General features: G+C 37.1%; 1 protein-coding gene across 3 annotated transcripts in view; it reads right to left on the bottom strand.

The window, feature by feature from the left end:
* The window catches only part of FNBP1L (formin binding protein 1 like), a 99,435-nt gene that overhangs the window by 58,548 nt on the left and 18,246 nt on the right, over positions 1-22,641 (bottom strand). The window lies entirely within an intron of this gene.

The raw sequence follows: 22,641 nt of genomic DNA, 5'->3' as shown, positions 1-22,641 counted from the left end.
TCCCCGCTGAGCAGAGAGCCCAATGCGGGACTCGATCCCAGGACCCTGGAATCATGACCTGAGCGGAACGCAGAGGCTTTAACCTACTGAGCCACCCAGGTGCCCACACCTCTTTATTTTAGATCTACAGAGAAATAGGTTATAAATGCTAAACTTCTTAGCATAATTCACACAACTTTATGTCTAAATGCTTTTACCTACGTGGTTTCCCCTGGATGCAACACCCTCCTTGGTCACCTCTTTAAAAATTTACTGTTTCTTACTCCTCCTTTGAGATTTAGTTGAGGCACTATGGCTTCCAGAAAATGATCCAAAATTCTCAGACTGGCTGTGTTGGTCTTTCTCTGGGTCCCCAAGACTCCCAAAGGTTACAATCTTTTCCTTAAGTTCTTATTTAAATTCCAAATAATTAACACACAGTGTAATTACTAGTTTCAGATATACAATAACTCAGCACTCCCATACATCACTCAATGCTCATCACAGTAAGTGCGCTCCTAAATCCCCGTATCACCTATTCCACCAACCCCCCACTCACCTCACTTCCAGTAACCATCACTTTGTTCTCTACGATTAAGGGTCCAGTTTCTAGGTTTGCCTTTCTCTCTCTCCCCGCCTCCTTTTTCACCTTTGCTTGTTTTGTTTCTTAAATTCTACATGAGTGAAATCATATGGTATCTATCCTTCTCTGATTGACTTGTTTCACTCAGAATACTGTCTCCATCCATGTTGCTGCAAATGGCAAGATTTCGGTTTTTATGGCTTTTTTGTGTATGTGTACACACACACACACATACCCACATCTTCTTTACCCATTTATCAAAGAACACTTGGGCTGTTTCCATAATCTGGCCACTGTAGATAATGCTGCTATAAACATCAGATTTCATGTATCCTTTTGAATTAGTATTTTTGTATTCTTTGGGTGTAATTGGTGGATCACAGGATAGCTCTATTTTTAACTTTTTGAGGAACCTCCATACTGTTTTCCACAGTGGCTGCACCAGTTTAAATTCCCACAAACATTACAAGAGGGTTCTGGGTTCCCTTTTTGCCACATGCTCGCCAACACCTAATGCTTCTTGTGTTGTTGATTTTAGCCATTCTGACAGATGTGAGGGGATAACCATAGTTTTGATTTGCATTTCCCTGATGATCACCGATTTTAAGCATCTCTTCATGTGTCTGTTAACCATCTGTAGTTCTTCTTCTACATCTTCTGCCCATTTTTCATTGGATTATTCATTTCCAAGGCACTGAGATTTGTAAGTTCTTCATATATTTTGTATACTAACCATTTATATGGGATAGGTCATTTACAAATATCTTTTCCCATTCAGTAGGTTGCATTTTAGTTTTGTTGGTTGTTTCCTTCGCTGTGCAGAAGTTTAAAAAATTACTATCTTATTTACTTGCCATACTCTGTTGAGGGCAGAAACCAAGTATCATTCAAGTCTTTTTGCTTTTTATCCCTTTCCCTACCTTAAATCATTTTACAATTCTACTTGTAAAGGTAAATTCTACCTAAATAGCACAGATAGAATTCATCTGGCTACCACAGTTTGGTATTACTACTCCCAATTCGACTCTTTCACAAAAGTTTTTCATTATCACTTGGCTTCCAAAGTAGACTTGAAAACAGCAAGAAAATACACTGCCCAGTGAACTTAACTGGAATATTATTAAGATTTCCTATTATAAATTAAATTCCCTCTCAAACTGAAAAACTCTCAACAAAGAACTTTCCCCCAGAAAGGAACTCCCAAAGGCACTAGAGGCCTGGCACTGTAGCAGGTACCCAATGAAGCTAAATAAAATAAAATATACTGAGGTTCAGATTCTGGGCTCTGCATTTACCAGATGTGGCAAGTCGCCATGGTTCTCTGAACTTTGTCCATCTTAAAATGGGAGTCCCATGACACACCTCAATAGGGTTATGATGATGTTTTTAAGTGTTCTACAATGCAGTAAACATGAAACTAATACATCACAAAGTATCACTGTCCTGCAAAACTCTTTCAATCCTCAAGATACTCCTTTCTACCTGCTGCTTAAGAAACCATCACTTCCTAGCCTTCAAGAATAATCTCCAGATTGACTAATAACTTGGTGCTTTCTTCCTCTCCCATATCGAAAGTCTATAATGTTGATAAATGTTCAAAAATCATCCTTCTCTATTATCTCTAACTATTCTTCTTTTTCCAAATCACCTATGGTTTAACAGGATTCATTATTTACAAATAAATCATCTCCAAGTCTTTTTGCTTTTTATCCCTTTCCCTACCTTAAATCATTTTACAATTCTACTTGTAAAGGTAAATTCTACCTAAATAGCACAGATAGAATTCATCTGGCTACACAGTTTGGTATTACTACTCCCAATTCGACTCTTTCACAAAAGTTTTTCATTATCACTTGGCTTCCAAAGTAGACTTGAAAACAGCAAGAAAATACACTGCCCAGTGAACTTAACTGGAATATTATTAAGATTTCCTATTATAAATTAAATTCCCTCTCAAACTGAAAAACTCTCAACAAAGAACTTTCCCCCAGAAAGGAAAAGTGGGAAGCTAAAGCTCAGACTCTCTCTCTCTCCCCGCTCCCTGACAAATAAATAAATAAATAAATGAAGAAAATAAAATCTCTCTCTCTCTCTCCCTGACAAATAAATAAATAAATAAATAAAATCTTTTTTAAAAAAAAAAAAAAGGAATCTATCATAAAGCCTTAGGGATCATTGGTAACACCCTCTAATCCCTTCAGTTTCAAAGCCTGAGACCACATTTCTCTCCAGTCCATGCCAGCAAATACCTTGGACTATATAGTGGAAAATGTCTGGAAATGCCCAAAACAAACTAAAGAAATTAACCAGTATTCTGAAACCACCTATGGATTACAAATAAATAAAGTTATCAAATTGCCCTTTTATCAAAAGAGGCAATTCATCTTTATTCCCCCCCATTCTCTCTATGTTTAGCATTACTCTTATTTCTATGGATTTACTCTAGATTACTAACAGAGTACAACTTCTTCCACCTCCTTGCCTTCATTAACCCCTCACTTCCTTTCCTAACACATTCATCCTTACATAGCTTCTATGAAATGTGCTCTCTCCCCTCAGTGGTATGCCCTAATTAAATGCTATCTCATATCTAAATTCAAGAAAACTATTACTTTCTGTTTCCTTCAAGTACTGTTTTTTTAATTCTGTAAAATGTTTAAAGTTATTTTACATTATTCATTTGGGAACACAAGGAAAACACCCTAAATTAAAGTTGGCATCACCCAGCTAAATGTCCACACTATTCAGCATAAATCAAACGAATTATATGTTGCTCCAAGGTTCTACTGTATAGTGATGAAATAATAAATACTAAATTTACTCAGTCACCTTACTTTTATCTATAAAATTATAGCTTTAATGCAATATAATTAAAAATAAGTATGCATCACAAAGTGTTATAATTTTTTTCAGAAGTCCTATTTAATATTCAATCCTTGTTTTTCTAATTACTTTGACACAGCCTTGCATCCAAATGAAGTCCCAATAAAGTACTTTTGGTAAAGCACCAAGGGTCATGACTATTTAAAAAAAAACTTTCTTCACTAAAAAGCAGAATAATGACTTTGTTGTCCCAGTTTGGGCTTACTCTATAGCTCAGACTTTCTGCCAAAGTTTCTCCAGCACTTCTGAATACCAAAGTACTACCAAAAACATTCTTAAGATCTAACACAACTGACTTTTCTCATTCTTAGATTCATATGAAACTAGAAATATTTTTTAAGCCTCGTGGAACTAAAAAATCAATTTGTAATTCAGAGACATCTACCAAAGTTAACAGGAATAGTTTAATTTTCAAATGAACAACTTAATTATTTGATTTGTTTCCTTGTGGTTTTAATGGGTGGGTTTATTTTTTTAAAGATTAATTTATTTGAGTGAGAGAGAGCAAATGGGTGGGAAAGGGAAGGGGGAGAAAGAAAATCCTCAAGCAAACTCCTCACTGAGCAAGGAGCCTGATGCAGTGCTCAATCCCAGGACCCCAAGGTCATGACCTGAGCTGAAATCAAGAGTTAGCCACTTAACTGACTGAGCCACCCAGATGCCCCCTGTTCTTTAAAAATGGATGCAAACTTGTGTATTTGGAAAACTTACCTATTACCTTTTAAATTTCAACTAAATTTTTTTTTTTTAAGATTTTATTTATTTGTCAGAGAGAGCGAGCGAGCGAGAGCGAGCACAGGCAGACAGAGTGGCAGGCAGAGCCAGAGGGAGAAGAAGACTCCCTGCAGAGCAAGGAGCCCAATGTGGGACTCAATCCCAGGACGCTGGGATCATGACCCGAGCTGAAGGCAGCTGAAGGCAGCTGCTTAACTAACTGAGCCACCCTTCAACTAAAATTAAGCTTTCAGTAACTTCAAAATCTCTATAGATAATTCTTCCAATACCTAGCGCACATTATTTTACTTCTTACTTCTCTTCCTACTACTTTCTCAGCAACTCATTCCAACGGTCATCCCCATTGTTATTAGCAATAACTATAAACATCTCCTCCTCCAATAAATTCCAAGACTCTAATTCTCAGATGGTCAATCCTGTCTGCCAACTCACAAACTCCAGTACTCCAAAGCCAATAACTTTTGGTTGGTTTTTTGATTTTTTTGTTTTTGTTTTGCCTTTTTTTTTTTTTTTTTTTAAAGTAATCTCTACACCCAACATGGGGCTTGAACTCTCTACCCGGAAATCAAGAATCACATATTCTACTGACTGAGCCAGCCAGGTTCCCCAGGGCCAGTAATTTTTGACCCCACAGAGACTTTAATCCACTGATTCTGACAATTTCTACTGCCCATGCCCCTCTGTCTTCATTTCCATCTTGACACAGCCTGGATTCCATAAGCCATCACTGTAATCACTCCATCCAAATAGTTTCAGGTGTCTTTGCCCTCTCTTGCTTTGCCAAATTTCAACACTGATTTTATACTTAACTCTTTACCAATCCTTCCTCGTGCTGCTGGAAAAAGGTGGGATGGGAAGGAAGGACAGACAGACAAGGCAGAGGAACCAACCAAACAACCACACTGACTGGTCATCCTTTGAAAATGTGTGCTTACTAACTCAAAAGGCGTAAATACTACTTAGCCTGAACCCATTCACCATCCCATTATCCCAGCCAACTATCTTATACCCTTTCAGCTTAAATTTACACCACTTCCTATCCATTTCTCTTTCAACCAATAACCTTGCTTCCTACCTGACAAAAAGACACAATCAGAAGATAATTCCTCATTCTCCAACTCTATTTTTACCATGAACACTTATGTGCTTTTATTCTGCCCTCCTGCTTATTACTTTGGATAGATAGACTATCTACAACTTTAGTGCTTCTGCCTACCTGAAGAATGAGTGCAATTTCAGGTTTAATCGTTAAAATGTTTAAGACCCTGAGCCTACAAATGCTTGATGTATTTTAGAAGAGTAAGAAGCTGAATAAGCAAGCTACAGATGAATGAAAATAGGGAAAAGTAGGAGTTAAAATGGGGTCAGAATTGCACGAGCTCTACCTTCCACCATAAGGACATGGGCTTTAACACAGATTGAGATGAAAACACAGTGGAGGTTCTTGAGCATGACCTGCCAGGACTCAGATTCTTAAACAGATCACTCTGGCTTCTATGTTGATTTTTTTTTTTTTTTAAAGATTTTATTTATTTACTTGACAGAGATCACAAGTAGGCAGAGAGGCAGGCAGAGAGAGGAGGAAGCAGGCTCCCTGCTGAGCAGAGAGCAAATGGAAAGACAGTCCATGCTTTATAATAATGCATTTAATATAATAATGTTAAAATGTCCATACTACCCCACCCAAAGCAATCTACAGATTTAATGCAAGCCCTATCAAAATACCAACAACTTTTTTTCATGTAACTTTAACAAATAATTCTAAATTTTTTTTTAATTTTATTTATTTATTTGACAGAGAGAAATCACAAGTAGATGGAGAGGCAGGCAGAGAGAGAGAGAAAGAGGGAAGCAGGCTCCCTGCTGAGCAGAGAGCCCGATGCGGGACTCGATCCCAGGACCCTGAGATCATGACCTGAGCCGAAGGCAGCGGCTTAACCCACTGAGCCACCCAGGCGCCCCAATAATTCTAAAATTTGTATGCAAACACAGAAGACCCTGGATAGCCAAAGCAATTTTGAAAAAGAAAAAACCAAAGTATCACAATTTCAGACTTCAAGTTATATTACAAAGCTGTAGTAATCAGTATGGTACTAGAACAAAAACAGACCCACAGATCAACAGAACAGAAAGTCCAGAAATATACCTACAATTATATGGTCAATTAATCTTTAGGAGGTGGCAAGAATATGCAACAGGAAAAAAGACAGTCTCTTCAACAATGGTGTTGGAAAAACTGGTCAGCTACATGCAAAAGAATGAAACTGAACTACTTACTTAAACCATACACAAATATAAACTCAAAATGGATTAAAGACCTAAATGTGAGACCTAAAACCACAAAAATCCTTGAAGACAGCACAGGCAAAAATTACTGACACTGGCCACAGCAACTTCTTTCTAGATATATCTTCTGAGGCAAGGGAAACAAAATTAAAAATATACTATTGGGACTATATCAAAATAAAAAACTTGTGCACAGTGAAGGAAACAATCAAGGAAACTAAAGGCAACCTACTGAATCGGAGAAGATATTTGAAAATGATGTATCTGAGAAAGAGTATCCAAAATATAAAAAGAACTTAAAATAACACCAAAAAATAAAATAATCTAATTAAAAATAGGCAGAAGACATGAACAGTCATTTCTCCAAAGAAGACATCCAGATGGCAAACAGACACATGAAAAGATGCTCAATGGAACTCATAACCAGGGAAATGCAAATCAAAGCCACAAATGAGGTATTACCTCACACCTACCTAAATTACTAAAATCAAAACACAAGAAAAACAAATGCTGGTGAGGACGTGAAGGAAAAGGAATCCTCGTGAACGGCTGGTGGGAATGCAAACCAGTATAGCCACTATGTAAAACTAGGCGGAGGTTCCTCAAAAAATTGAAAATAGAATTACTATATAATCCAGTAACTCCACCTTGGGTATTTACCCAGAGTACAAAAATATTAATTTGAAAAGATATATGCACCCTTATGTTTACTGCAGCATTATCTGCAATAGCCAAATCATGGAAGCAGCCCAACTGTCCACTGATAAATGGATGAACTGTTGTGGTGTGTATACACACACACAAATGGATTATTCAGTCTTAAAAAAGATTGAAAATTTTGCCATCTGTAACAACATGGATGGATCTAAAGGGTAAAATGCTCAATGAAATACGTCAATAAAAGACAAATGATTTCGGGGCGCCTGGGTGGCTCAGTGGGTTAAAGCCTCTGCCTTCAGCTCAGGTCATGATCCCGGAGTCCAGGGATCGAGCCCCACATGGGGCTCTTTGCTCAGCAGGGAGCCTGCTTCCTCCTTTCTCTCTCTGCCTGCCTCTCTGCCTACCTGCCTACTACTTTCTGTCAAATAAATAAATAAAATCTTTAAAAAAAAAAAAAAAGACAAATGATTTCACTCATAAATGCAATTTAAGGAACAAAACAAACAAAAAATAAGAGACACAACAAAAAAAAATGGAATCTTTAATACAGAAAACTGATGGTTACCACAGGGTTTGGTAGGTGAAGGGAGCAGGTGAAATAGTTGAAGCTCCCTGATAATGAGCTTATCATGATGAGCACTGAATAATGTATGGAACTGCTGAATCACTATACTGTATACCTGAAAATAATATACTACTATATGTTAATTATACCAGAATTAAAATTTAAAAAATTAAAAGTGGCCATCAGAAAGAAAAACATCTGGTTAATTTCTGAATAACTCACTATGTGCACAAAGGAAGCAAATGATAGGATTCTTTGGTAAGTCACAATTGAAGGGTTTAAGTAACAATTTTTTCATATTATGTTAGTCACCACAGAGTACATCATTATAAGCTACAAATTTCTAAAGAGCACATAAAACCAACTTGATACAAAATATTTTCAGAAAAGTGACAAAATTTTATGGGGCACCTACGTGGCTCAGAGTCTTTTGTCAAAGGCAAAGACTCTGCTTCAGGGCTCCATCCCAGGACCCTGGGATCGTGACCCAGGGTGATCCCTGCCCAGCAGGCTCCCTCTCTCTCTGCCTGCCTCTGCCTACTTGTGATCTCGGTCTGTGAAATAAAATCTTTAAAAAAAAAAAAAAAAAGTGACAAAATTTTAAAATCTCTAACCTATATACTTCTAAAATAACCAAATTCAGAAAAGCATGTGACTCTTGATTTAGGGTCATGAGTTTGAGCCTCACACTGGGTAGAGATCACCAAAAAACAAAAAACCACCGAGAAATAAGAAATAAAATAACCAATACAAAAAATTCCTCTTTTCTCTGAATACCCAAATCTCTTAAGGTACAGCTTATGCAGTACATTTTTTTCAATTATATATTTTTCTTTTTATGGCAAAATATACCCAACATGCAAAAGAATGTATGCAATGAATATGTAGTTTAACTTTCTTCTTTTAAAGATTTTATTTATTTATTTCAGAGAAAGCGAGTAAGAGAGAACATGAGAGGGGAGGAGGTCAAGAAGGAAGCAGATTCCCCATGGAGTTGGGAGCCCAATGTGGGACTCGATCCCGGAACTCCGGGATCATGACCTGAGCCCAAGGCAGCTTGTTTATCAACTGAGCCACCCAGGTGCCCCTCCAAATGGTAACAAAAATGTAGTTTCTACTAGGAAAACATTTTCAAAATTTATTTAATACTAAAATACTAATTTTAATACCAATACCAATATTATTTTGGCATTTACTTCATTTACAATAGAAACATTTGTTTTAATACCAGTATTCTGAAGTGTTCACTATTTATAATGCCTTAAAAAAAATAGGCGAAAAAACAATCAGTGAAACTAAAGCATTTAAAATATAGACTATGGGGGGCACCTGGTAAAAGGTGCTAAAGTCAAGGCCCACATCTCACTCCATGCCTTGCCTGCTTGAAATTCTTCTTCCTCTCTTTCACCCTTTGCCTCTCTTCCCTGCATGTGCAAGCTCTCCCTCTCTCTAAAATTTTCTTAAAAAATTAAAATATAGACTACAAATATATTTTTATAAATACAACACTAAACATCACAAAACAGCAACTTTCACAACAAATTTACAAAACAATGTAAAACATAGGGTTATTTTTAACATAAACTAGCATATTTAATAAAAAATATTCTAAAATAAACTGAAGAGTACATAAACTGATGATCATTTAATTATGACACTTGAAGATAAAATTTCATTTGACATTTTTAAAGTAATCTTTCATTGAAAGAGCCAACAGCATTTTTTTTGTTGTGTATATTTTTATGCATTTTTCCAGCTGCTGATACACTTTCTATCTGAAGACAGCAATGAGGAGATAGCTACAAGCAACCACCACATATCCATCACATATTTTCCTGTGATGCTTTAATCTTCAAGTAATCTCACCTCTTGAAAAGCTTTTGAGAAAATCTTTTGAACTGTCTTTTGTTTCAACGGGAACTAAAATCGTTTTTTACTGTTAGAAAAGTTATAGCTTTTACTTCAAAGGAACATTTGTAGATTGGTGTTTATCTCCTTTAGTTTCATCATGTAGAGATGGAGGTTCCAACACATTTATCTATACATCATTTTAGTTCTTTCATGCTCATAATCTCTGAATTAAATTATAATTATTCTTGCTACAGAGTTATACTTTATCAATTATTTTCAACTTCCTCTTGAAAATTATGTAATTATAGAATACTAACCTTTAACCTGAAATTCTAATGTGGAGTACATAAACAACTACCTGGTTACATCTCAAGATGCAAATGATTCATATTTTTTAGATTCCAAAGCAACTGTGTTATACTAACAAAAATAGTGGCAAATCAATGCATTAAAATAGCATATGATATATTGGACCAAACATCAATACTTCAATAACTATACACAAATAGACTACTAATGTTTCCAGTGTTCATTTAAAGCATTTATTCAGCTTTCAGTAGACTACAAGCTCTAAATGCAGGATCTATTTATAATTCTTTGCATCTCCTGCCCAGAGCAGTATTTTTTTTTTTTTTTAAGATTTTACTGATTTATTTGAGAGAGAGAGAGACAGACAGACAGAATGAGCATCCATGAGTACAGGGGGGAAAGGGGAAACAGAGAGAGGGGGACACACAGGCTCCTGGATGAATGCGGAACCCAATGCAGGGCTCCACACAGAGCTGGATCCTGGGACCCCAAGATCATGACCTGAGCCAAAGTCAGACACTTAGCCAGCTGAGCCACCCACCCAGGTGCCCCCCACCTAGATAGTATTATTTAGTATCTCTTGACCTCTGAACCTCAGGCTCCACAACTGTAAAACTGGTATAATTACAGGACTCCAAAATGAGACCACTAAATGATATAAAGCATTCAACACAGTGCTTGGCACTGGTGTCTATTATTACTCATTTATTCAACAAGTGAAAGAGTGCTAAGCTTGGCACTAGGGACACAAGGTTAGCAAAAACATACTTAGTGAGAAGGAGAGTTAGTAAATTAAATAATCACAATTTCGCTTTAACTTCATTGGCTAGTATTCTCAGAATAATTAAATACTGCAGTGATGGTTAATTTTTTGTGGTCATATCTGTATATCTGAAAGTGATCAACATACAGATTTTATGTCTTTAAGCAAACAACATATGAATACTATATTTACAAGACATTTAAATTACAAGATAACTTTTCTCTGGAGAAAAATTCATTTAAAAATGAATTTTTAAAATACCTTTAAAATTATTCTACTAACCCAAAATAAATGTACATACTATCAGAATGTTATCTGTTCTATGTAACAATGGTCGAAGGACTACACCTATAAATTATCTAACATCTACTTTAATTCTATCACTTCTGACAATACCATAACATCCATATTGATGATCCATCTTCCCACCTGTCCCTCTCATTTCAGTTCTTTGTAATTTGAGGATCCTACTGATTTTCACTTGCTTCACTTCAGCCTCTTGTTTAGCACTGCTCTGCTTCGCAAATCTCAAACTTGAGCCCACAGTAATTCAGTGGTTTCTTAAGGGTAAAGCTGAGACTACAGAATAGGATTAACTACTATAAATCTAGTTTTACGTTATACTCTTTTGCCCTGGCTCAGATCCTCTGGTCATCAACTTTTTTCCTTTTTTTAAAGTATTTTATTTATTTGAGGGGCACCTGGGTGGCTCAGTGGTTTAAGCCTCTGCTTTCAGCTTGGGTCATGATCTCAGGGTCCTGGGATCAAGCCCCACATCGGGCTCTCTGCTCAGTGGGGAGCCTGCTTCCCCCCCTCTCTCTGCCTGCCTCTCTGCCTACTTGTGATCTCTCTCTATCAAATAAATAAATAAAAATCTTTAAAAAAAAAAAAGTATTTTATTTATTTGAGAGAGAGAATACAAGCAGGGTGAGTGGCAGGGAGAGAGAGAAGCAGGCTCCCTGCAAAGCAGGAAGCCTGATGCAGGACTCAATTCCAGGACCCTGAGATGATGACCTGATGCTTAACCGACTGAGCCACTCAGGCAACCCATCAACTTTCATCCAGTCCTTGCTACCTTTTATCCTGGACAGCTCTGTGCCACCATTCCTCTACCCTCACACCAATAACACAGTATCATTCCCCTGGAGCAGACATTTTCTCCTCTGTCCTGACACCAAAGAACATGATTAACAAAGGCAGGGTCAAGAGAAGAACCAGTCCCTATGTATACAACATTCAAATTTTTAATATGAACATTTTCTAGAACAGTACTAAGCGCATCTCTTTATATAATCTCTTTGATTTCTTGGTTTTCTTTCCCCTGAGTTCATTCTCCTTTTTATCCTGGCCTTCTTCCCCTTTCCCCCATTTCATACTCAAATTTAAAACTGTGAGCACAATTTAAGTATGAAATCTAACCAAGAGATCATATGTCTAGAAGGGATATCAAAGGTCAGCCTCACTATTTACACGAGAAAACTGAAGCCAAGATTATGCTATTTGCCCAAAGTAACAGAGCTCAATTAATGATACAAGTGTCTTGTTCCTGTTTTGTTCCTTCAAATTAGTACACTTAGGAGGCACCTGGATGGCTGAATCCATTGAGACTGACTCTTGATTTCAGCTCAGGTCATGACCTTGGGTCCTGAGATCAAGCCCCACGTCAGCTCCATGTAGGGCTCCTCACTTAGCTGATAACCTGCTTAAGGTTCTCTCTCTCTCCCTCTCCCTTTGCCCACCCCTGCACTATCTCTAAAATATATAATTCTTAAAAAAAAAAATTAGTACACTTAAGTAAGTAAATGCTCTCAAAGACTATATTTATTATTTAAACTTAGTTGTTGGTATGTATATTCATGGGAGTAACTCCAAAGAGTGACCTTACACTATTCCTAGCATATAAAATTATGGTTTAAGTACTGAGATAATTTAGCTGTGTCTATATATGCTCTATTATATTTGGAAGAAGCAGCACTGGCCCAGACTGAAGTTTTATGGTTTATTTTCCTAAACGTATCAGAAAATTTTAATCTGTAGAATCAAGAAATTATAATTGTTAATACTGAAGTATATTTTTATATGATACAAAAGTATTATACATTAATTTTTTTTTTAAAGATTTTATTTATTTCTTTGACAGAGATCGCAAGCAGGCAGAGAGGCCGGCAGAGAGAGAGAAGAGGGGAAGCAGGCTCCCTGCTGAGGAGAGCCCGATGCAGGGCTTGATCCCAGAACCTTGAGATCATGACCTGAGCTGAAGGCAGAGGCTTTAACCCACTGAGCCAGACAGGCGCCCCGTATTATACATTAATCTAATCACAAGAGTCTCTTAAGATCCAAAAGCAGGAATATTCAGAAAACATACATGACTTAGTTCTTTATTCTTTCTTTTATGTAATGCAATTATATTATTGGTGTTAGGCGTGGAGTAAAAAGGAAATGGCCAAGTAAATGAATTCTCTTGCATGTTACCATAAAACAGGCACTATGGGGGCGCCTGGGTGGCTCAGTGGGTTAAAGCCTCTGCTTTCGGCTCAGGTCATGATCCCAGGGTCCTGGGTTCGAGCCCCGCATCAGGCTCTCTGCTCAGCAGGGAGCCTGCTTCCCCTCCTCTCTCTCTGCCTGCCTCTCTGCCTACTTGTGATCTCTGTCAAATAAATAAATAAAATCTTTAAAAAAAAAAAAAAAAAGCACTATGAATACCACTTTAAATTTACACGGCCACCTTGCCCTTTCCATATCGATTCTATAGGATTCTTATTTCAACCTCAAAAACTGGCTTGTGAGCAGGTGGGGTAGCTAATACCAGCTTTCATTTCATATACCATCACCGTACATAGTACTCTAAGTGAATAATATAGAACTTCAGAGTTGTTTTTTTTTTTAAAAACTTCCTGTTAAGATTGATCCCTTTTTACTCCTAAAACAGCACTGGAGTAAACTTTACACTGTACATGAAAATGTACTAACAAGTGTTATATCTATAAAGTAAGCTCAAAGACTATTAAAATTCTTACCTAGACCTTTAATGTCTAAAGCAAAATGACCGTCAACAGAAAAGGAATAACTTGTACTTGTTTATGAAATTACAAGAAAACCAAGAAAAGTTGGAAAGGCAAACAAAAACTTTCAAGTTAGCACTATGTTTTTTTGGCAAATTTGTATTCAAATGAAATAGACTGAAATTTTACATACAATACTTTCCTTTTTCTTCTCTCAATTTATCTTCCTACTTCTGAAAAGCACTGAGGAAAATGACCAAAAGTTATTCAGAATTAGACTGTTTATTCATAGGTGGCAAGGAAATACAATAAAGTGCTAAAAAGGTATTATAAATGGACAGCAGTCTGCTTTGTTGTATTCCCAGCTCAGAGATAAAAACCTATTTTGAACCTCAATTTCTCTTCAGCTTTACTATGCCTTCATTTAAGCACAGAATACAATTAATTACAGGGTTGTAAGTATGACTTAATAAATTGATTAAATTTCTTTGAGAACTGTTATTTTATCCCATAATTAACGGTCCATTAGTTTCCTGAATTTTTCTTCTTAAAAATTCTTTATCATTTCAGCCATCAATACTGTCTTTCTTTCTGATGGTATTAATACCAAATGATTATTGACAGGCTGGTAGTGCTAATGATTGAATCTAAAGTGTGCTGTCATTAAAATATTCAGAGAGTAGTAATCAAGTGACTGAGATTTTTAGCTAAAATCTTATATAGGCCTATGTAAACTGAGGTCTATCTAACTGTTTATGTAGAAATGAAATAGAAGTCTGTTCTATAATACAGAGAGACACCTACAACAAAAGAGGGGAAGCTTCAGCTACTTATTAGTTACGCACTTCTACTACAGCATTTATCTGGAGTGATTCTATGGTAACACAGATAAGATTCTTAGTAACATGCATCAAAAGTAATCAGGATTTTTTTTTTTCAACAGTTCTACTTTAAACCATTATTTGATCATGCGCTAAATGGAAGATTCGAAATACAGTCTGGAAACCTTATTAAGTAGAAACTTGGAGAGATTAATAAGCTGCTTCTTTAAATTAAGAGGATTTGGGGGCACCAGGGTGGCTCAATCAGTTGGGCATGTGCCTTCAGCTCGAGTCTTGATCCTAGGGTCCTGGAATCGAGCCCCATGTCAGGCTCCCTGCTCAGCGGGAAGCCTGCTTCTCCCTTTCCCTCTGCCTGCCACTCCCCCACTTGTGCTCTCTATCAAATAAACAAAATCTTTTTAAAAATAAAATAAAATAAATTAGGAGGATTTCGAATTAAAAGATCCTGAGACCCCCAACTTGTAGAGCCCCCAGTGTTCAGGAGTAAGAATGTATAAATATGGTTGAAAGGATATATGCTCCAGTACCCCAAAGCATGGAGGAAGTTTATGTGCACTACCTCATTTAATCCTCACCCACAACCCTCTTAAGTCAGTGGTATTATCCTTCTTTTGTACAGAGAGAAATGTGTTCTCAAAGGTTAAGTGGTTTGTGAAGGGTACGAAGTTGGGAGTCTTTGCATTTGACACTGCAGGAAGTCAAAAGCATTAATGATTTGTATTTGTATTCAGACTCAGGCCGGTATTATGTGCGTAAACACGTGACTAATAGAGGTTTACTCATTTCTTCTTGCTAAGTGGTCCCGAGTTCAGTAAAATCATTAACTGTGAAGAACTGCAGTAACTTAGGGAAGTGTGAAATAGATTTAGAAGAGTTAGAAATTTTGATGTATGATTCAAGGGCTGCCTTTTGGAAAGCAAACCTCAGTATGTATCTGAATCATCAAGTATCTTTCCTGTCAATGTGACTGTGTGAATTAAAGAAAACTTGAGTCAAAATTAAACTTCCCCTAAGAAGAAATATTTTGGGGATTTTTCAAAGTTGCTATATAAATCTCAGCATGCCCCAGGTATTTCTGAATGGCTAATTCTGTGTAACATTTATGTCCACCTGACTTGGGAAATTTGTTCTCCTTCATAAAATTGCTAAAGGCTGAAAGATAAAACTATCCAAATCTTGGCATGGATAGGGGCCCTAAACCTAACACTGTAATTCTTGGTAACAGTCAACTCTATAAAAGTATTGACTCTCTCACTTTTCTATGAATGTAGCTGATTACATTTTTGCTACTTTTAAATTTAAATTTTTTAATTACTAAAAATTCATTTATTTCACAGTCTAATGATCAACACTGTTATCCATTAAAAAATGTAAGGACTTATTCATATTAAATTTTTTAATATGAGGTACCACTGTAGAGACAATTCCAAGTTTCCAAGTTATAAAAAGCATGGGGTGTATTTCTGAGGCTACCTGGAGTACAAAGCAGGAAGAGTGAACAGCCAAGGCAAACTGGGGAAAATGGCCCCTGGATAAACTGTCTGGGTTTGTTACTTGACCTCAGCAGTTGCACTAAAGCAGGAGGTTCCTGGACTTCTGAATTTCATGGACCACCACGATATCAGATTAGATTTGGAAAATGACAAAATACTGTCAACCTTAGGTTTGTTTTATGTCTTTACACTTAAAAATTAAATTTATAAATTACTGCCTCCACTTATCATCATTTTATAAAAGAAATTAATTTAACACAATCCCCCAAAGGAAGATATAATTTCAGAATAAGACAGTCCTTTACATTAGTATTAGTAACTTATATTTTTAAAAAACACCATGTAGTATTTATTTTTCTCATTTTATACAATATTTGTGAAATGTTTATTGTGAGACCAGCATTTGAGAATCAACTGTCCAAAGAGAAGATTCCCAAACACTGATCATTAGTTAAGAAGCACCTTGGGAGGGTGCCTGGCTCAGTGCCTGGCTCAGTGGTTAAAGCCTCTGCCTTCAGCTCAGGTCATGATCCCAGGGTCCTGGGATGGAGCCCCGCATCAGGCTCTCTGCTCAGCAGGGAGCCTGCTTCCCCCTCTCTCTCTGCCTGCCTCTCCACCTACTTGTGATCTCTTTCTGTCAGGTACATAAATAAAATCGAAAAAGAAGCACCTTAGGAGTTTTTTAAAAAAATAATGACTGCTAGGACTCAACCCCAGAACTACTGAATCAATCTCTGGAGTTAGGTACCCAGGAATTTTGATACACAGTTAGGTTTGGGAACATTTGTCCTAATTATATATAAATATATATATAATTTTATATATATATATATATATATATATAATTTTTTATATATATAAATATAAATACAATTTTTTTTAAGATTTTATCTTTACTCTAGAAAACCAATATTGTACTGTGTGCTAAGTAAAAAAAATTTTTTTTAACATTTTGTTTTTAAGATTTTATTTATTTATTTGACAGAGATCACAAGTAGGCAGAGAGGCAGGCAGAGAGAGAGAGAGAAAGAGAGAGAGAGAGAGGAAGAAACAGGCTTCGGCTGAGCAGAGTGCCCGATGCGGGACTCAATCCCAGGACCCTGGAATCCTGACCTGAGCCAAAGGCAGAAGCCTTAATCCACTGAGCTACCCAGGCGCCCCATAAGTAAAAAATATTTTTAAAAGACTGTATTTTTAGGTAACCTCAATACCTAACCTGGGACTCAAACCTACCACCCCAAGGTCAACAGACACATGCTCCACCAACTGAGCCAGCCAGGTGCCTCATAAACAAGTCAGGCAGTTCTTCTTAACAGTTATGTCCTATCTGGTTGACGCGAGGAACAAAAGCGCCAAGAAGATATCCCCTTGGAGTTGTTATGTTTATATGGCAGATATATGAAGAAGAATACATCAATCTTACCTTGGTGGGTGAGGTGTACTAAAAACAACAGTGTGCCTGGAGCTAGAGTGTTGGCAGGAACTAGGGAAGGGTAGTAGGGCCATGGTTCTCCAGTGGGATTAAAGTACTCTCAACACAGGCAAAATAAGCAGGAAGAAACTAAAGCAAAAATACAGGCTTTTCACTGGGACCTCCGTGGCATATAGTACTGTCACTTAGAGCTACCATCTCAGCAAATCCCAAGTTTGGAAAATGTCATTTGTTTTAAGCTCTGTGTTTTTAAGTAAAGATTAACTAAGAAAGTGTTTGACATAGTGTTCATACATAGGAAATGTTCAATATATATGCACTAGTCAATTTTTACTTTAAAATATATTTTTTTAAACTATTTTTCTTCCACACTTGGAAAAGGTTTCGAGATTCTGGGAAATGTAAACAATTTAAAATAGGATAGGGTAACGGGTTTAATACATCACACTCACGAGTTCAGAACAAGGACCTTTTCCTCGTGGGAAAAAAACATTCACAACAATAGTAAATAATACAGAGATCTTTCTCAGTTACCAAGAGTTGCAGAAAGAACAAAATTGTTTATAATTTTGTAAGACCCTAATTTTTGACTCTTCAACAGTTAACACATTGAGTTTTTATATCAGGTATGCTTTTCAAATATTTTTCTTCAACCATTATCTATATTAATGTGCATTTTGTTCAGTATATACCAGTTCATTTTGGGAGACCTAGTTGGCAGATGAAAATGAATCCCAGACTGAACACTTGCCACCCGCAGTATGTGTAGGACATAGAATAGTAGAGCAGTCTAGAATTCAGATCCTGTAGCCAGACCATGTGGATTTGAGTCCCTATCCCACGTCTTCCTGGCTCTTGCACACTGCTCAAACTACGCAGTCTCTGTGTCTCATTTTCCTTATCTGTAAAGTAGGGAATACTAACAATACCTACCTTATATAGGGTTTTTATCAAAAGTAAATGAGTATGTAGAAAACATAATGGGTAAGTGTTCCATATGTTGCTTTGACTAATTTGGAACAAGTACTGACTCCAGTTTTATAGACTTTTCTGACTTCTCTTTTTATTCTTAATATTTATTTATTTATTTGAGAGACAGAGAGAGAAAATGCAAACCAGGGGGAGCGGCAGAGGGAGAGAAAGGGGGAGCAGACTCCCCACTGAGCCAAGAGCCAGATGCAACACAGGGCTCCATCTGACAACCCTGAGATCATGACCTGAGCAGAAAATGAGTCAGACACTTAACCAACTGAGCCACCCAGGAACCCCACTTTTTGACTTCTTTTTAAGTGAATAAGGATATTATTTTAATTCTCATGAAGTTATCACATACACAATGATGTAACAATGAAGTTGTATCAAACAATATATCAAAACTCCTGATCTTATTTTAAGCAAACTTTGTTTTGTTTTGTTAAAAGGTGGCATGTGCTCCAATTTTAAGACAATTTTAACATGCTACCAGATGAGACTAATAGTGGGAAAGCAAGCTAACACAGCCCTGAACACCTGTTAAGTGTTTTCTTGGATATGCCAAAAGTCAAGTCCTCAACGGACCTGAGAATCTTGGGGCTTTTAACTTTCTTTCTTTCATTCATTCATTCATTCATTTTTAAAGATGTTATTTATTTATTCGAAAGAAAGAGGTCGCAACTGGGCAGAGAGGGAAGCAGAGACAGAGGGAGAAGCAGGCTCTCCCCACCCCACCCCCAACAGAGAGCCTGATTCTGATTTGGGGCTCGCATCCAGGACCCTGGGATCATGACCTGAGCTGAAGGCAGAGACTTTAACCCACTGAGCCACCCAGGTGCCCCTGGACTTTTAACTTTTTAAAGGAGCTATGCGTTGTCATCTATAGCATAAAGTTTTGAGAAGGAATGACTGTCCTTCCTTAGGATTAAATATAGATTATAGATTAGATCATTCAGTGATCTTAATTATTTTGTGACTATATAAATTTTTTAAAAAAATTAATGATTCTGTAAAAATAGGATGGTTTCTTTATTGGCTAGTATTTCAGTTTATATTAATCAAATTTCAAACTGAGTTACATTTTTCTTTTTTTTTTTTAAGATTTTATTTATTTATTTGACAGAGAGATCACAAGTAGGCAGAGAGAGAGGGGAAGCAGGCTCCCTGATAAGCAGAGCCAGGACTTGGGATCATGACCTGACTGAGCCACCCAGGTGCTCCTGAGTTATATTTTTCTACTCTTATTTTTATTCTTGCTAATGTCAAGGTACAATATAGAGGCTATAAAAATTAAATACAAAGACTATGTGGATACTTTATCTCTTAATAGCAAGTATCAGTTAATACTGGATGTTGATCCATCCAATAGCTTTCCACCCAACACAGAAAAGATGCATTCAGAGTCATTAAGAAAGACATTGCTCAGTCATTATACATGTGTATGTATGTGTGATTTCTTTCTTTTTCTTTCTTTTTTTTAATAATTTGGATCCCTTTCTTGGTTCTTTTCTTTTCTTTTTTTTTTTTTTTTAAGATTTTATTTATTTATTGTCAGAGAGAATGAACACAAGCAGGGGGAGTGCCAGACAGAGGGAGAAACAGGCTCCCTGCTGAGCAAGGAGCCCAACTCAGGGCTCATCCCAGATCCTGAGATGAGTTGGGCAGAATGCAGACTTCCAACTGAGCCAACCAGGCGTTCCTGTATATGCAATTTCTTTGAAGAAATTCAGAGTTTTTTAAATTACAAAAACTAAATGGACAAATTAATTGCTTTAAGAACTCACTAGCAGATTTCTTTGAGAATAAGCTGTTTTCATTTATTTCAGCTCTGTAAAACTCTATCAATGTCCTACTATCATATTAAAGATACCTTCAACCAGTTCACTTAAAATGATTTAAGATTTACACAACCTACACTCATATCCAACCACTTCTGAAAATCTAAATTACTACATACAGGTTGTATGTATGTCAGGCTTGAAGAGAAATTCACAATCTTTATTAAAAGTTCAACATACAGAGTACCTGCGTGGTTCAGTCTGTTAAGCCTCACTCTTGATTATCAGCTCAGGTCTCAATCTCAGGGTCATGTTCAAGCCCCACAGTGGGCTCCATGAAGCGTACTTGGAAGGAAGGAATGAAGGAAGGAAAAACGTTCAACAGTCCACTATATAGTTCTCAGCTGGGGTCAATTTTGACCCCTCCCCACCCAGAGGACATTTGACAGCTAGGGTTAATTTTGACCCCTCCCCACCCAAGGGACATTTGAGAATGTCTGGAGACATTTTTGTTTAAGTAGGCTCCACACCCAGTATGGAGCCCAAAGCAGGCCTTAAACTCATGACCCTTAGATCAAGACCTGAGCTGATATCAACAGTCTGACACTTAACCTACTGAACCACTTAGGAGTCCCTGGAGACCTTTTTGGATGTCCCAATGGTGACAAGAGGGAGTAGGGACTGCTACTTGTATCTTGTGGTAGAGGCCAGAGATGCTGTTAAACCTCTTATGGTACACGGGACAGCTCCTACTCTGTCTCAACAAAAAATTACCCTGCCCAAATGTCAATACAGCTAAATTTGAGAAACCTAGTCTATGATCCTTCTAGAAGATACACTGGTAATCTTAAGATTGGAACCCCAGAAATTATCTGAACACTACATAAGGGAACAGGAATGCTCTGAGTGACCTAGGTACAAAGGGCACATGAGAGAAGCAGGGTGTCCCCCTTATGAGCCTTTACAGGTTTAAAACACACATAAATGAGACAAAGCCAAGAGAGCTTTAAGTTAAACTTTAAAGAATGGAAAATAGGGGTGATGAGACTCTGGGTCAGATGTTAAAGAGAAGATGACAGCAGCGAAAACCTGGAATTGGAAATGTGCATTAAATATTGAAAACCAGTAGTAAGGGAGATGTCTGATCTCCATAATAAACATTTTTAGTACAAGGAAACAAAATCTGAGAATTTAACAATTTCAAAATTTTAACATATCCAGAGATATACCATTTAATGTTTCTGACTCAGGATAAAGGCAACAGGGATGTTTAAAAACAAGACAACCAGCTCAAAATGGATTTGTTTATGCTAAGTTCCACATAACCAAACTGAGACTTAATTACAGTTTTGGCTCTCCCAGAAATGAAATCTTAAACTGGCCAATCAGGAATCACCTGATCAGCACTAGTTAGATAATCTGCCTGATAGGCCCCTGTTATCCCCTAAAGGAAAGTAACCTTGCAATAACCACTATGCTATTTTGACTAGTGTAACTTCCTTGTTTCTGCTCCCTTCTGCCTACAAAACTCTCATTTTGTACAGCAACTCAGAGATCCTTTCTATCTGCTAGGCTGGATCCTGCCTGAGTCATGAACTGTTGGAAAAAGCCAGTAAAATCTTTAAAATTTACCCAGTGTTTTAACTGAACTCTTTGGACTTCCAAACATTCTTCAATGTACTAAATGAATAATCTTAATACAGTTAGCACTGTATGTAGAGGAAGTCAGTTAGTTACTGCTGGAGAGAACCCAACTTGCCTCTTTTTGTAAGTCTTAGATGTAATAAGCAAGCCAATGTAAAGTAAGTACCCATTTCTAATAAAACTCAAGGGGGAGAGGGTCAGTGTTAAATGGTCTCATTTGGTCTATCACAATAATCATTCTGATGCAAGCATCCACAACTCTTTTGCCCTTCTCTTGCTTTGTTGTAGTTCTGATAAAACTCAACCCCGATTACAGTTGTCTAACTCCTCCACAGGCCTCAAATGAACAGAGCTGGAGAAAAACAGCCATCCATATTACTTGGTCTCACTGTGAAATTTTTGACTGCAAAACTCAGGAGGGCCTTCAGGGCTGCCCTTTAATCCCACTACATTTTCCTGGTCTGTCTACTCTCCTACTCTTCACAATTTGCTTCCTCTTGCTCATGAAACCTCCAGTGCCATCTTCCCTCATTCTCAACTACTAATTTAGATTCTATTTTCACTAGGAAAATTGAAGCAATCTATAATTACCTCATCTTCACATTATTAAACTATTAGTCCGTGCTCTACCTTCTTCTCTGCTCTTTTGGTCCCTGGTCCTAAGATCAATTCCTTCATTTGGGCACTGACCCCACACCATTTTTTACTCCAATACATTCTAAAATTGTACCCTCTTCCACATTATCAATTTCCCAATCCTCCAGATCTTTCCTATTCATCATAAACACACATCCCATTAATATCACCCGTGTAAAAAAAACAAAAAAACAAAAAAAACAAGAAAGTCCATTACTTGGGGCGCCT

Source organism: Mustela putorius, unplaced genomic scaffold (assembly GCF_011764305.1).
Source record: "Mustela putorius furo isolate JIRA1106 unplaced genomic scaffold, ASM1176430v1.1 tig00003853_pilon_pilon_pilon, whole genome shotgun sequence".
In the NCBI taxonomy this organism is placed as follows: Eukaryota; Metazoa; Chordata; class Mammalia; order Carnivora; family Mustelidae; genus Mustela; species Mustela putorius.
This window is presented reverse-complemented; position numbering and strand designations above follow the sequence as displayed.